Here is an 11,621-nt window from a genome sequence, read left to right as displayed (position 1 = left end):
CTTATTAAAAAATTTAAAACAGATGTCAGTTTCCATATACTGACATATACTATTTTGTGATAATTCCTCTTATTTTAAGATAGTGATCTTAACTATTATACAAGCAAATAATATATTGAACTATTGATCCAATTTATCAATTAATGCTAATACAGCACCTACTATGTATCAAGAGCTATGCTAGGCCATCAGTGAGGACAACTGTGGCTACAAAGGGTCACCCAGGATCAAACTGTCCTAAGGAAATTTATTATTTCCTATTGGAAGTCCAGAGGAGAAGGAAAGAGGGCATAGCGTTTTTGGTGGCTGTACCGACCCATGATTCTTTCTCTATCTGCCATCTTTAGCATCAGCTTCTTCATAATCTGCTTTCCCTCGTGGTTTCAAAAGGTGTCAGTAGCTCCAGGAATGTCATTTAGTTTACACAGTGTCCTGAAGCAGAAAAAAGACTTCTCTTCTCATGCGTGCTTCTTAAGAATGTGGAAATTTTTACCAGGGTCTTCTGGGAGATTCCTGTCCACCTCTCATCAGTCAGCACTTTGCCTCAGGCCCACTCCTGAGTGGAGGATGCCTTTTTTCCTCTTCTCCCTGTGTCTCCCTGGGACTGGTATAGACCCATCAGGACTCTCCGCTGGGGATGGAGGTTGAGGCTCTGTGCTCCTGTCTCATGGAGGAAGATTGGAAATCTGAATAGATTATTTATGTACTCATTTATAAGTACATAAATAAAACATCAAATAATAAATCATAATATAGCTTATCATTTGTAGACAATGCATGTTGTATGGGATCAGAGGAGTAACAGCATGTAGGTAAACTGTCCAGAGAAAAAATTTTACAGAGGAAGCGCAACTTGAAAAAGTTGCATTTAGATAATTCTGGAATAAATAGAACCATTGCTTTTCTGCCTTTTCTTGAGGCTTTGAATCTTCTGGCTTGTTCAAGTACCATGCAATAGAGTGAATACTGACCCTCTCCTTTCGTTCTTGCAGTAAATCAGATCTGCTTTTAGTGTGAGCTGTTCCTGATGTCTTCAGCCCAAGCTCCTTAGCTCATAAATCTCTATATTCATTGTTTATAATAAAGACTCCTCATAACTGCTCTACTGATAACCATTGGCTTCCCTTTCAAGAACTACTCGAACTACAGAATTGGATAACGTGTTGTTCTAACTCTCCTGGCATTTCTCTTCTTTTTTATTTTCCGGCTTCAGCCCAGGTCTGAGGGATTTCCCTGCCCAAGTGGTCATGGCTGAAATTCCCACCATGCTGGTCCCTGGTAGTAGAGTCAACTCTACCTCTCTGTTCTCCATCTCCACATCTGACAAACAGGTACATTATTTTACCTTCCTCATGGAGTTTTTGTGAGAACTAATGAGTTAAGTCCTTATAAAATATTTAGAAAAGTATCTGGGAAATAAATATTTTATAAATAAAAATTAGCCACTATTAATATTATTGCTGTTATTTTTATTTTCCTACCAATCTAAAAAGCTTGGGTTTGATTGCAGAGATAATTACGAATATTTTAGTTAGGTAATTTATATAATAAAAGCGACAGTTTAGGTGTTGAATAGGTCAGCAGGTGAGAGACTATAGAGAGGAAATACAAGATACTGTAACATCTCAGGCTTGTCAAGAAAATAAATTAAGATTTGGTCTAGAATTTGTGATGAAAAGTACTGGGAAATGTACAAAGCATTTCAATGAAAAAAATTGACAGGATTTTAAAACCTTTTTTGATGTAATGGTGGTTTGAGGGAGAAGGTATGAGCTTGCACACCTGGAAGAATTGACAGAAACTGGCTTATAAAAATCCTATTGGTCGTATTTGGTAATTTTCCTGGCTACACTTCTTTTTTTTTACAAAGAGACTGTAGTAAATTTATCAACTTTACATTGTCTTTGATTTAATGTTGAACTAAAATAAGGGTCCTTTGTGGACTGTATTCTAGGATTATATATAGTGAGAGTTCAATTTCCAGCAAAGAAAAGTAAATGTAGAAGTTTTTCAAAACTTTATTTCATCCCTCAACATTGTCGTCCTTGTAAAATCACGAGTGTGTTGAGTTTAAGCAAAATGTAAATAGCCCTGGAAATCAAATTAAAATATGTAAGACACTATTTCTTCCCTAAGACTTTTCCCTCTATGCAAAGCAGACAGAAAAGTCATATAATTTATGAGAATGCTGATTAAATTACCCTTCAGCAACCACCTTTCATAGTATTATTTTTCCTCCAAAGCCACGTGAGAACCACAGATAGAATGATTGTGCAAGAAAAGTTTTTCCTTAAGGACTTTAATAAAATAGAATTAAATAAAACTTGAGAATCAATACGATGATAGGAATCTGTGGACATGATTATTTTCGGGAAAAAACTTGCTGATTTCATATTCACGAATCTTTAAGTCAGACTTTGTACCCAGAAGGGGTTGAAAATTTGGTCTCCATTTTGAGTTTGGGCACCAACTAATCATCTGTACATGTGCTTTTGTACTTGGTTAGATATAAGCAGATCACAGAAATTTGTTAGCGCATATTTGGTTTCATTCATTTCCTGTATTTTGAGAAAAGGGTGCCTTGGTTTGGTTGGATAACAGAAGAGAGAATGGCAAAAACAAGTGTATTTGATCTCCCTAAAATGATACTCTGCTATTCTTGTGTCTCTGTGACCTAAAAGGTTCCTTTTCTGTCGTTTTCCTGCTGGTACGTGAGAAAATCTGGCAAAATTGGGAGCCAGAGAGGAGGCTAGGCCACAAAAAGCCTGTGTGCAAAATGATCTGTACACAGTGAATTGACTCCACCTTTCACACATTACCACTTAAATCATGAAAAGAGCATGGCAAGGAGGAAGTATTTTACCAGCAGAAAAAAACATGCCTCCAACATCAAGAAATTCCAGCACAATTTTGTGCAGCCAGGACCAGAAGAAGGTAAAGGCCAAGCAATATGTTTTAAGGACTGAATCTTATGTTTCCCCAAATTCATATGTTGAAATCCTAACTTCCACTGTGAAGATATTTGCCAGGGGCTTTAGGAGATAATTAGGTCAACAAGGCAGAGCCCCGCCCCCCCCAGTGGGATTAGCGCTCTTAGAAAAGGGATCCAAGAGGGCTCTCTCTCTTGCCCTCTTTCCGCCATATGAGAATCCAGTGAGATGGCATCGTCTGCAAGTCAGGAAGAGGATGCTTACCAGAGACCAGATCTGCCAGCACCTTGATCTTGGACTTCTCAGCCTCTAGAACTGTTAGAAATAACGTTTGTTGTTTAAGCAACCCAGTCTATGGCAATTTCTTATAGCAGCCTGAACTAAGTCAAATAAGAAAAAAAATCCAAACCCAAAATGACTTTAAGCGACTCCCAGAGGAACCCTGCCACCATCACTAAGTTCTGAGAGATAAAATCAAGCAACAAGCAGAATTATTCTCAGGGGTCCATAAAAATGTCCAGGAGTGGTTTGAAAGCAACTGTCACAAAGGGGCACACAGTGGAGCCCAGAAAGTTCCACAGGCTTCTTAGGACTTGCAAAATTTCTATAATTTTATTGATGATATAAGTAATACATGTTAATTGTTGAGATTTTGGAAAGTCTATCATCTGACCTCTCTGATAAAACCATTATTAACCTATTCGCTTTCTACTTCGTTATTTACACACATACACGTTTATCCATGTAGTTTTTTTAATCATGCTTTTGAGCTCCATTGTATTTACATCATGACCACTTTATAGTGACAAAAATGATTCCAAAATATGATTTTAGTGACAGCATAAACAGCTGTACCATAATATATTTAGTCATTTTCTATCATTGGATATTTATAGTATTTCTAATTTCCCTTCACTGTCATTATAGTTAATGTTTTTGAACCTAAGTCTATTTCCACATTTGGTTGTTTCCTTAACAATATTTTCCAAGCTATAGAGTTGGTGAAAAAAACATGTATTATGAAAGCTACCAAAAATAAAATTTCAAATTTCCCTTTTGATATGGATTCATTTACATTCTACTATTGGGCTCTGAGGGTAATCCTTTAACCACCCATAATAATCTTGATATATATATTCAAAATCTTTGCCAATTGACTAGACCGTTTTCTTATAGAAAAGTTCATTATTGATTATCCATTAAGTTGGACATGTTTTGCATTGCACTAGATTGGGACATTTGTTTTGCTGCTATGGTGAATTTCTGTTGCCTTTTTTTTCTTTTTAGCAATAAGGTCTCGCTATATTGCTCAGGCTGGTCTCAAACTCATGGCCTCAAGTGATCCTCCCACCTCAGCCTCCCAGGTAGCTCATTACAGATTACAGCTGTGAGTCACCATACTCAGTGAATTTCCAATATCTTGTGTCAATTTTTCCATTATAGGAAGAGGAGTAGGGAGGGCAGGGGTTCTTCTATTTTCCGTTACTATTTATCTCTGCTTCCTCCCTTGACCTCAGACCCCATGTTTAAGTTATCATCAAATCCTAATAACTCCACCTCAAAAATAAAAGATATCACCAGAATTGTCCCATTCTTCGTCATGCACGCTGATAAGCGCAGTCACAACCATCAACTTCCTTCCACACCAGCTCAACAACCTCCTCACCAGCCTCCTTGCCTCCATTCCTTCACCATGGAGTCCTCACAGATTGAGCTTTGAAAAATGAACATTATTCTTTTACTTAAACTTTCAAATGGTCTTTTAATCTCTTCTCATTTTTCTCCTTATCCACCATGACCACTGGTCTTCTTTCTGTCTCTTTCAAAAGTGCCAAACTCTATTCAGTCTCAACACTTTGGCGTTTGGTGTTTTCTCTACCCAGAAACTTTTCCAGATCATCTCATGAGACCTCCAAGAGAGGCTTTGAGCATCTGACCGAATCAGTCCTTCTCCAGCACAACCCAGTCTCCTCTGTGAAGCATGTTTCAAGTTAAAATTATGTATGTGTAACTGTGGTTACTTCTGAAGGGAAAGATTGGGTGGAGAAGGGCAGAGGGAAACTTGAATTTTTACTCTAAAATTTTCTGTACAGTTTACAATCTTATACAATTCTTTTTATGATAAAGCAAATGAAACTCCTCAAAAAATTATATATGTGTGTGTGTGTATGTGTGTGTTTGTGTGTGCGTGTGTGTGGCATTTGTGTTTATTTCTGTGTTTATGGGCTCTCTTCTCTTTAGCATATAAACACTACAAAGGTAAAAACTGTATATTTTATTTATTTATTTAGAGAGAGAATGTCCCTCTGTTGCCCAGGCTGGAGTGCAGTGGTGCAATATCGGCTCACTATGATCTCCACCTCCTGGGTTCAAGTGATTCTCCTGCCTCAGACTCCCAAATAGCTGAAACTACAGGCATGTGCCACCATACCTGGCTAGTTTTTTTTGTATTTTTGGTCAAGACGGGGTTTCACCATATTGGCCAGGCTGGTCTCAAACTCCTGACCTCATGATCTACCCACCCCCCACGGCCTCTCAAAGTGCTGGGATTACAGGCGTGAGCCACCGAGCCCAGCCAACTGTATATTTTATGTTCTGGGGCACATAAGGCAGTTCTTGACACATAATGCACATTCAATAGCTATTAAATAAATGGCTGAACAAATATCTGTAAAGGTTATAGTGTAACATTTGCCTCACACTAAACGTTCAGTAAATGGCACCTATTATTACTGCTGCCATTCTGTAAGATATTATTTATCCTTTATTGGAAAGAGATTGGAGTCTTCCTTTTTGTCGCCTTCATCTTTCTTATGCCCTATCTTTCTGCCCCCATCAGGCCTTTTATGCAAATAAGGAAAAAATCCTAGCAGAAATAGTATCTTGGGGTGTATTGAAATAAAAAGCTTATGCTGGATGCAATCCATTCTGCAATCAGGAACGCTAATCTTTAATTGGAATGAAATTTGTGAGTCGCAAATGGCCTATAGTGGCATTGCTTGACTCATTTGTTTTGGGCTGACCAAATGACAACATGGCTTATTGCACCTGCAACAAGCTGACGGATTGTCCCTGCCTTCATATGGGTTTTGGACTTTTATTTTACAGATTACACAGAAAATATAATTTTAGCATCAATTATTCTTGGTACCTTGGAATAGCCTTATGGTAAACACATATTCACTAATGTAAATGATACATTAGGGTGTGTTTGAATTCTTAATAAAGACAGACTGCAAATAAAATTTTGAGCAAAAGGAATTATGTTAACAAATGAGCAGAGCTTCAATAACAGTAGGCTTTTTGGGTTTTGTGTTTGCAAAATCTAACAGCCAGGGATTTGGTATCCTCTTCTGCCTTTACCTTTTTGGTAGTATTACACTGTGTGTGTGTATTGGTACTATAGAGTGCTACGGGTACCTTTTGTCCTGAGAAGGATGCAGATGTTTCCAAGCTGGTGGATAGCAGGGGTGTGACTAGAAGCAGAGTGTATACTGGTGATTCTAAAGAAGGCAACAGAACACGTGTGAGGAAAAGGTAAATGTACCCTGTAATGTGGCAACTAACTCCATGGAAGTACTAGCTACTAGAAACCCCACTGGGCAGTGTTTTGTAACCCTCTGTGATCATAGAACTTCGTTCTCTTTTTAACAGAAATGCACATGTGCACCTAAAGCAATTATCTGAATGAAATTTTAGGAGATTCATGGGCATATATACTGTATCCGTGAACACTTCAAGATAGGACGTTTCTTATACTTTAGTAAACATAAGTGGCTTCAGAAAGCAAAACATACGACTTCTTGTGAGCTTTCAGATAATGAAAGACAGAATTGAATTGACCTTGGGAAGGAAAAAATAATCCATTTCCTATGTAGTAACTTGAATTTTCAATAGTAAAATTACATTGAATTTTACTACCTACCCCAGTCTTTCAGGGTTTTCAAAACAGCAAAAGACAGATCCAGTGATTTTTCAAGACCACTGGAAAAAAAAAAGCGGTGTTGGAAAAAATTATCCAACACTTAGAAATAAAGGACAAATGCATGTCCTTTTGATGTTTGACATTATGTGGGGGCATTGTTTTACAGTCCTTTCCCTAAGGATTATTTCACTAGTAGCAGAATACACCTGAGTTTGACTGATTATTTCCACTTGATTAAAACCCACACACTGTGAAGTTACATGTTATTTTGTAGATTTCTGCCTGGTAAAAAGATAATTCTGTTATTTTATCATCCTGTGAGATACTATATAGTTTTATATCTGTTAGCAAATTCATTTCAGCATTTTTGAACTAACTCTATTGATAAGGTTTAGGTTGTATTCCCACCCAAAGTCTCACCTTGAATTAGAATCTCTATAATCCCCACATGTCAAGGGAGAGACCAGGTGGAGGTAATTGAATCATGGGCGTGGTTTCCTCCATGCTGTTCTCCTAATAACCAGTGAGTTCTCAGGAGGGCTGATGGTATTATAAGCATTTGGTAGTTTCTCCTTCATTCATTGTCCTTCTGGCTGCCTTGTGAAGAGGGTGCCTGCTTCTCCTTCACTTCCCACCATGATTGTAAGTTTCCTGAGGCCACCCCAGCCATGCTGAACTGTGAGTCAATTAAACCTCTTTTCTTTATAGATTACACAGTCTTGGGCAGTTCTTCATAGCAGTGTGAGAACAGACTAATACATCCATCAATCTTCATTCCTTGAACTGTTCTTTGGATCAGTTTTGCCATCCTACTGGTCCTTTATTAAGTAATGAGTTGAATAAAATACTTGACATATGCTTAATCTTTATTAGCCATGTCATGTTTTTAAGTTTTTTTTTTAAACATATATATTTTATTGCACTTTAGGTTCTGGGGTACATGTGCAGAACATGCAGGATTGTTGCATTGGTACATACATGGCAATGTGGTTTGCTGCCTCCATCCCCCCATCACCTTTATCTGGCATTTCTCCCCAACCTCCCTACCCTCCACTGTCTCTCCACTATTCCCCCTCAACAGACCCCAGTGTGTGATGCTTCCCTCTCTGTGTCCATGTGCTCTCATTGTTCAACACACCCCTATGAGTGAGAACATGTGGTGTTTGATTTTCTGTTCTTGTGTCAGTTTGCTGAGAATGATGGTATCCAGATTCATCCATGTCCCTGCAAAGGACACGAACTCATCATTTTTTATGGCTGCATAGTATTTCATGGTGTAGATGTGCCACATTTTCCTTGTCCAGTCTGTCATCAATGGGCATTTGGGTTGGTTTCAGGTCTTTGCTATTGTAAACATTGCCACATGTGTCTTTATAACAGAACGATTTATAATCCTTTGGGTATATACCCAGTAATGGGATTGCTGGGTCAAATGGAATCTCTATTTCTAGGTCCTTGAGGAATCGCCACACTGTCTCCCGCAATGGTTGAACTAATTTACACTCCCGCCAACAGTGTAAAAGCATTCCTATTTCTCCACATCCTCTCCAGCATGTGTTGTCTCCAGATTTTTTTTTTTTTTTTTGAGACGGAGTTTCTCTCGTTACCCAGGCTGGAGCGCAATGGCTGGATCTCGACTCACTGCAAGCTCTGCCTCCCAGGTTCAAGCAATTCTCCTGCCTCAGCTTCCTGAGTAGCCAGGACTACAGGTGTGCGCCACCATGCCCAGCTAATTTTTGTATTTTTAGTAGAAACGGGGTTTCACCATGTTGACCATGATGGTCTCGATCTCTTGCTCGTGATCCACCAGCCTCGGCCTCCCAGCCTGCTGTGATTATAGACGTGAGCTACCACGCCCAGCCTAGATTTCTTTTTTTTTTTTTTTTGAGACGAAGTTTCACTCTTGTTGCCCAGGCTGGAGTGCAATGGCGCCATCTCGGCTCACCGCAACCTCCGCCTCCTGGGTTCAGGCAATTCTCCTGCCTCAGCCTCCTGAGTAGCTGGGATCACAGGCATGAGCCACCATGCCCAGCTAATTTTTTGTATTTTTAGTAGAGACGGGGTTTCACCATGTTGACCAGGATGGTCTCGATTTCTTGACCTCATGATCCACCTGCCTCAGCCTCCCAAAGTGCTAGGATTACAGGCATGAGCCACCACGCCTGGCCTGGCCTAGATTTTTTAATAATTGCGATGTTAACTTTTTGAACATTGTTATTTGACAGTGGCAGTGGCATTGCATTATAATAGTTTTCAGAATGCATTGCTGTCTGAAAGGCACAGGCCACAAATCTCAGGCATAGGAGACCCTTCCTTATCAGAAGGGCTCTCAACATGATCCTTAACATTGATAGAGATAGCTGTGTGGGAGCAGATACAAGCTCACTTTCTAAGCCTGAGCTTCCAGTAAGAGATTGATGAGCCAGCGTAAGAGAGAGATGGGAACACCTTGAAAGGATAGGGGATAGCTAACAGGACAGAATCCAAATTCAGAAAGGTCTTGGAAAACTGAAGCGTTGGATTGAAATAAACCACACGTAGCATAAGAAAGAAAAACTATGTGTGAGCATTCATAGTTGCAATATTTGAATACTTCGACTTCATATTCCCACATAAGGAAATCCATCTCAAGTTCACAATAAAAAATACGGAGAGTTTTGCACAAAAATGTTAATTGCCATGTTGTTAAGAATAATAAAAAATTGGAAGCAATCAAAATGTCAACAGTATGGGAATGACTAAGTCGCTTCTAGTGCATCTTATTCATAGACTTTTCACTTGCACATTAAAATGAGTGTTTATAATGAAATATAGCACTTAATAGAAAAGTGCACACCACATAAATGTGCCAGCTTATTGAATTATGATAAAATCAACAGCCAGATTACCATCATTCACACCAAAAAATATAGCATCATTACATTAGTTCCCTTCGTGTGCTTCTTCCAAACCAAAAGCCTCTTCTTAACCCCTAAAGTGATCATTATCTTGGGTTTAGTGGTAATCCATTTTTTAAAAAAAGTTTGTTATAATTTTACCACCTATGTATTTCTGCACTGTAGCTTTGTCTTTTAAACTTTATATAAACGGAATTGTTATGTTTGTCTTCTTTTTACTCTGCATGATTTAAACTGTATGTTTAACATTTGAAAAAATGTCAAACTATTTTTTCAAAATGACAGCACCATTTTACATTCCCCTTAGCAATGTGTTATGGTTCCAGTATCTCCACATTCTTGCCAACATCTGTTATTATCCATCTTTTTCACTATAGTCATGGTGGCAGGTGTGAAGTGGTATCTGAAGATTGTTTTTGATTTTCATATTTCTAATAATTAGTGATGTGGAGCATATTTCATGTGCTTGTTTGCCATTTGTATATCTTCTTCAGAGAAAATGTTTATTTAAATCCTTTGTCTACTTTTAAAATGGGTTGCTTGTCTTTTTATTGTTGGGCTGTAAGAGTTCTTTATATATTCTAAATACTAGTCCTTCATATATGATTTACAAATATTGAAATTTTCTCCACTGGGTTGTCTTGGCATTTTTGTCAAAAATTGATCTACCATAAATATTAGGGTATATTTTTGTATCTCAATTCTATTCCACTGATCCATATATTTATTTTAATGCCACTGGCACGGTTTCATTTATTGTACCTTTGTAGTAAGTTTTGAAATATGAAAGTATGAGTTTTATAAATTTGTTCTTTTAAGATTGTTTTGGCTCTTCTGTGTCCCTTGAATTTTCATATGAGTTTTATATTAAGCTTGTCAATTTTGGGGGAAGCAAAGGCAGCTGGCAACCTGATAGAAACTGCATCAGATCTATAGATCAATCTGTGGAGTTTTACCATCTTAACAATATTGTCTTTGAATCCATAAAAATGAGATAAATCCCATTTGGATAAACCCTTTTATATGTTGCTAGATTCAATTTGCTAGTATATTGTTATAGAAGATTTTTTGCATTGGTATACATAAGGGCATTTCTCTATAATTTTCCTTCTTGTGATATGTGTCTAGGGTAATACTGGCCTCAGAAAATGAGAAGTGTTCCTTTTTATTCTATTTATTTGGAAGAGTTTGAGAAGGATTGCTGTTCATTCCTCTTTAACTCTTGTTAGCAATCACTGAACAAGCATCTGGCCTTTTCTTTATGGGGGTTTTCTTTTTTTTCTTTAAGCAATATTGTTGTCATGGCACTTTGCGGGAATTTTTCATGTTAGTAATTCAACCTCTTTGCTCATAATAAGTTTATTCACATTTTTTATTTATTCTCGAGTCAGTGTTGGGAGTTTTATTTTTCTGGAAATGTGTCAATTTCTTCTAAAAAATCTAATTTGTTGTTAATGTAATTGTTCATAGTATTTTTATAATGCTTTTTGTTTCTGTAAGATATGTAGTAATGTCCTCTTTTTTCCTGATTTTAGTATTTTGAGTCTTCTTTCTTTTATTCTGCATCACTGTAGCTACAGGATAGTCAGTTTTCCCAGTCTTTTCAAAAAACAAATTTTGGTTTTATTGATTTGCTCTATTGTTTTTCTATTTTTTTATTTTATTTACATCTATCAGAATGTTTATCATTTCCTTTCTTCTTCTAAGTATTTAGGGTTCATTTATATGTAATTTAATTACTGATAAGGTATGATTTAGGTCTTCCATTTTTCTGTTTTCTATATTTCTTTCGAGATTTTTCTTTTTGTTGTTGCTTTTTCTGTGCCTCTATTCTGTTACTGCCTTCTTTTGTGCTGAGTAGAGATTTTC

General features: G+C 37.5%; 1 long non-coding RNA gene and 1 pseudogene across 19 annotated transcripts in view; one reads left to right on the top strand and one right to left on the bottom strand.

The window, feature by feature from the left end:
* LOC118154498 (palmitoyltransferase ZDHHC18-like) overlaps positions 1-9,818 on the top strand; it is a 51,763-nt pseudogene extending 41,945 nt beyond the window's left edge. The window contains exons 3-4 of the transcript XR_013518775.1: positions 1,214-1,331; positions 2,682-9,818. The product of XR_013518775.1 is annotated as a palmitoyltransferase ZDHHC18-like (transcript). The remainder of the gene's footprint in view (positions 1-1,213; positions 1,332-2,681) is intronic.
* The window catches only part of LOC118154497 (uncharacterized), a 60,586-nt gene that overhangs the window by 4,691 nt on the left and 44,274 nt on the right, over positions 1-11,621 (bottom strand). For 13 of the 18 annotated variants that reach the window (XR_013518790.1, XR_013518791.1, XR_013518793.1 and 10 more), the window contains 2 exons: positions 6,351-6,433; positions 3,195-3,245 (listed from right to left, as the gene is read on the bottom strand). This is a non-coding gene — a long non-coding RNA (uncharacterized LOC118154497). Of the gene's footprint in view, positions 1-194; positions 665-3,194; positions 3,246-6,350; positions 6,434-11,621 lie in introns of those variants that run through there. The other 5 variants (XR_013518782.1, XR_013518785.1, XR_013518784.1 and 2 more) reach the window with 3 other exon arrangements.

Source organism: Callithrix jacchus, chromosome 6 (genome assembly GCF_049354715.1).
Source record: "Callithrix jacchus isolate 240 chromosome 6, calJac240_pri, whole genome shotgun sequence".
NCBI classification, from domain to species: Eukaryota; Metazoa; Chordata; class Mammalia; order Primates; family Cebidae; genus Callithrix; species Callithrix jacchus.
The sequence above is the reverse complement of the archived record's forward strand: the minus strand, read 5'-3'. Positions and strand labels throughout refer to the sequence as shown.